This window comes from Rhinopithecus bieti, unplaced genomic scaffold (assembly GCF_001698545.2).
Source record: "Rhinopithecus bieti isolate Rb0 unplaced genomic scaffold, ASM169854v2 scaffold_22436, whole genome shotgun sequence".
In the NCBI taxonomy this organism is placed as follows: Eukaryota; Metazoa; Chordata; class Mammalia; order Primates; family Cercopithecidae; genus Rhinopithecus; species Rhinopithecus bieti.
Window position 1 is genome coordinate 768,719 of NW_016810644.1, and position 5,160 is coordinate 773,878.

A 5,160-nucleotide genomic window follows, 5' to 3' on the forward strand; every position below is an offset into this window, starting at 1 on the left:
TGCAGAGCCATTGTGTCATTTAATCTTCCCTGCCTTTCCTGAGCAAGAGTGTGTGGGACATCTGTCCTTTTTCTGCCACCTGGCAAACCTGAATTCTAGGTTTGAGGAATTTCCCAGGTTAGACATCTAAATCTTCCCTAGGGTAGCCGCCATTTCCCGTCCCAGCATCCTTTGCTGTAGGGTAGTCATGTGACATTAGCTCCACAAATCAGAACTCTCCCTGGGAACATGTTTTGTACACCAATCAGAACCCGCTGGTGGTCTAGCTCCTCTACCAATCAGAGCCCGCCGGTCTTCCGGCCAAGAGCTGGCGGTGGAGGTGCCCACGCCCAGGTTCCGTTTTGGCTAGCGCAGGAGCACACACACCTGCCTTCTGCAGGGGGCTGGCAGAGATTCTGGCGGGAGTGTCTGAGTCAGGTGCCGGTGATGGAGGCTGCACTGTGTCTCAGGAGCAGGCCTATGGCTGGGTGTGGGCTTCATTCCTGACTGCAAAGCACCAAGCGGATTCTGTAGCTTTCTCAGAGATGTGGGATTGGGGTGGGAGGTGGGGTGTCGGGGCTGCCTCAACTCCTTTAATAAATTGCTTTTCTGTTTAGCTACAAGAAATTTTGTCATTTGCAGACAAGAGCTTTGACTGCTGTCGTTTTTCAAGAGAGGAGGCTGAGCTCAGAGGAGGCTGAGCCCTGACCAAGTTCACAGCCAGGATTCACCCCTGGGCTAATTCCAGAGCCATCCTCCTTTTACTTTTTATTTTATTTCTTTCTTTATTTTTTGTTTTTTGAGACGGAGTCTCACTCTGTCACCCAGGCTGGAGTGCAGTGGCTCGATCTTGGCTCACTGCAACCTGTGCCCTCCGAGTTCAAGCAATTCTCCTGCCTCAGCCTCCCGAGTAGCTGGGATTACAGGAGCATGCCACCGTGCCTGGCTAATTTTTATATTTTTAGTAGAGACGGGGTTTCACCATCTTGGCCAGGCTGGTCTTGAACTCTTGACTGCGTGATCCACCCACCTTGGCCTCCCTAAGTGCTGGGATTACAGGCGTGAGCCACCGTGTCCGGCCAATCCTCCTGTTTCTTGTGTACTGGTTTCGTAGGACAATTTGATGTCAGACTCATTACTTTTGTGTAGATTGTTCTTGTGCATCGGGGATTTTTGAGTCTATTTGGATTGGTTTTTATCACCCCTCTTCCTAAATCCAGGATAAATTGAGAGGTAGATGCAGGATCTGAGATCCTGTCTCAAGAAAAAAGTTCCGATTGTAGTCCCAGCTACTCAGGAGGCTGAGGCGAGAGGACTGCTTGAGCCCAGGAGTTCGAGGCTGCAGTGATCTGTGATCGTGCCATGCACTCCAGCCTGGGCGACAGAGCCAGACCCTGTCTCTTAAAAAAAACGTTCCAATTCTAATGCAAACACAATTGTTTATCTGTGAGTTCTGCTGGGTGGAAATCCAGACTTCAGTCCTTAAAGCCCCCACAACTTCCCAGCTTCCATTTAAAGGGTAGGGACAATAGCCACATCCCCATCCCTCAGTTCCTGACCTCTGTGTTAAAACAATGTGGCAATGATGCCATCACATTGTGGAGAAAAACAAGGAAGCCAAATGCTGGGTAAAAGACAAAACATCCCTATAGAAAAAAAGGAAAAGGAAATGCCTCTTTGTGATGGTTCATATCAGGTGTTGACTGGGCTAAGGAATGTCCAGATAGCTGGTAAAACATTATGGGTGTGTCTATGAGGGTATTTCTGGAATAGACTAGCATTTGAATCAGCGGACTGAATAAAGATCTTCCCTCACCAATGTGAGCTGGCATTATCCAATCCATTGAGGATCTCAATAGGGCAAAGAAGGGGTGAATTTACTCTTTTTTTTTTTTTCTTCTCGAGACGGAGTCTCGCTCTGTCACTCAGGCTGGAGTGCAGTGGCACGATCTCCGCTCGCTGCAACCTCTGCCTCCCGGGTTCAAGCAGTTCTCCCACCTCAGCCTCCCGAGCAGCTGGGACTACAGGCGCCTGCCTCCGCGCCAGGCTAATTTTTGTATTTTTAGTGGAGACGGGGTTTCACCATGTTGGCCAGGCTGGTCTTAAACTCCTGACCTCATGATCCACCCACCTCGACCTCCCAAAGTGCTGCAATTGCAGGCGTGAGCCACCGAGCCTGGCCGGATTATGTGACTTTATTTGATCAACGGACAGTGGCGGATGGGAGGCCACTGGAGACTTGAAATATGCTAACACAGTTGGGCTTCATTGATGTGTACCTGCCTTTTATTATGAGATGGTGCGTGAAAGATGGGGAGCAGAACCAGTCTTACCAACCTTCATACCTGCAGCTCCAAACTGTGCACATGACACACGCTACTGAGACTGTCATGCAACAATAGGTAACACAGGGACCGAACAACACTGTGTTCAACAAAAACTCTAGAATAGCAGAGACCGGAAGAGACATGGCTGAAAAACCAAACTGCTGACAAGTGTTCATTAGTGAATGCTGGTGAAAGTGACAAAGGTTGAAGGAATCAGGGCTGGGCACTGCGGTTCATGCCTGTAATCCCAGCACTTTGAGAGGCCGAGGCAGGCGGGTCACGTGAGGTCAGGAGTTCGAGACCATCCCGGCCAACATGGAGAAACCCCATCTCTACTGAAAATACAATAATTAGGCCAGGCGCAGTGGCTCACACCTGTAATCCCAGCACTTTGGGAGGCGGATCACAAGGTTAGGAGTTCAAGAGACCAGCCCGGCCAACATAGTGAAACCCCGTCTCTACTAAAAATACAAAAATTAGCCAAGTGTGGTGGCGAGCACCTGTAGTCCCGTGGAGACGGGGTTTCACTGTGTTAGCTAGGATGGTCTCGATTTCCTGACCTTGTGATCCGCCTGCCTCGGCCTCCCAAAGTGCTGAGATTACAGGCGTGAGCCACCGCCCCTGGCCTTTTTTTTTTTTTACTGCAACATCTGCCTCCTGGATTCAAGCAATTCTCCTGCCTCAGCCTCCCGAGTAGCTGGGATTACAGACGCACACCGCCACGTCCGGCTTTTTTTGTGTATTTTAGTAGAAACGGGGTTTCACCGTGTTGCCCAAGCTGGTCTCGAACTCCTGAGCTCACGCAATCCGCCCTCCTCAGCCTCCCAAAGTGCTGGGATTACAGGCGTGGAGTCTGCAACTCCTGAGCTCAGGTACACGCCTAAGCCACCGCGCCAGGCCCTTTGTTTTTGAGGCAGTTTCTCGCTCTGTCTTCTAGACTGGAGTGCACTGGTGCAATCCGGCTCACTGCAGCCTGGGCTCAAGCGATTCCCCTGCCTTAGCCTCCCGAATAGCTGAGGCCACAGGCGCGGGCCACCATGCCCAACTAATTTTTTAAATTTTCTTTTGTAGAGACGGGGGTTTCCCTAGGCTGCCCAGGGTGGTCTCGAATTCCTGGACTCATGCCATCCTCCTGCCTTGGGCCTCCCAAAGTGCTGTGATTACAGGCGTGACCCACCGCGCCCGGCCAATTTGCAATCTTAAAAAAAAAAAAAAAGTTCCTCGCGCCCACACGATTTTTACAGTAGGCCTCTTACATGGGCAGGGAGGGGGGCCTATTAAAGTTGGGGAAACTGAGGCCCAAAGCCACATGGGGCCTTCATCAATCTAGACACAAGGTCTAGGAGGTCTCTTTCAGTTGACGCTATTAGAGGCGGCTTTGGGCGGAACTGGCAACACTAGCCAGCCGGCCGGGGCTATCGCCAGCAAATGGAAAGGACTGAGGGTTCCTGAGGCTCGCAGGCCACTTAGCACGAGAGCCGGGCGGGACTAAGGCGCCTGGCCTTGGCTGGAGTGTAAACCAGGTCTGGATTTCACAAGAGACCGACCCTGGAGCCAAAGCCGGAGAGATAAGAGCGAACGGATTTCCAAACGGAGCGAGTGGGAAGGGAAATCCTGGAGCGGAACATTCACGGGGACTTGGAACGGAGCCGGTGCGCAGCTCCGGCTCATTGTGCTGTCTGGGTTTATTCCGGGCCAGACCGTTGGCACCAACGGGCGCAAGCGCGTCTACGTCGGCGGGGTTCAGGAGTGGGCGGGGTCGGAAGCAGGAGGGCGCACGCGCACTGCACCGCCCAGGCGTGCGGCCCCCCCCCCCGCACCTGCGCACCGAGACAGCCGCGGGAGGGCGGGGCTTCCTGCGTCGTCTTGCGCTAGGGGGATTGTGGGATAGTGGCGGAGGGAGCCGGGCGGCGGAGGCCCTGAGGCGGGCCGCAGAGCCCGGAGACTGAGCGGCTTTGGGGAAGGGGCGGTTAAGGAAGTAGGCCTCGGCTTCCGTCGGTCGCTGCTCGGCTCTGCGGCTCGTTTGGTCCGCGGAGGAGGACGTCTTCCCCTCCCGCGGGGCGCTGGGTTGGACTGTGGAAACCGAGGCAACTTCCCCCGTCTTCCCGGCTGAGGCGCCTGCGCGGGCCTCGCGACCGGGCTCGCCCGCAACCCGCTTTGGCCGGCGCGCCCACCTCGCCTGCGGACCCCGGAGGCGCCTACGCGGACTCGTGACACCCCCGGCCCGCCGGCAACCCCCAACCGCGCTGACCCCCCTCAATTCTGGCAGGACCCCGGCGCGCAGAGGACCCCACGACCCGCGGCGCCCTGCGGACCCCGCGAGCCCGGCGCCTGCGCAGCCCCACGCCGCCCCCGCCTTATTTACCGGCCCCGCAGCAGGCCGAGCCGCCGGGACGGCGGGCGGGGGCGCCCGGATGCAGCCCCGGAGTGAGCCGCCGCCCCCCCTCGCAGGTGAGCGGCCCGTGTCGCCCGACCCTCCCTCTCCAGGACCAGGCCCCCACGTCTTCCCTTCTCCGCGTTCCTTCAGGCTTTTCCCTCTCCGGACCCCCGCCGGTCTTTTCCGCTTGGAATCCTTTCCCTCCTTCCTTCGGGTTCCCTCTCCACGGGCCCCCGTTTCTTCCCCTCGACCCTCTCCAGTCTGTTAGTCTCTTCTCAGCTCCCCCGCCACCCACGTCTCAGTTTCTTGCCCTCGGCCTTTTCCCACCCGCTCTCTTTGCAGCTGCGCTCCCCAGTCCCTGAGCCTCAGCTCCGCTCTCTTGCCTCTCTGGCCGGTCCCCCGGCTCCCCAGGAGTCTTTACCCCTGGTTACCCTGGACTTTGCCCGCTTACACCCATCTCTCTCGCCCCAATCTCTG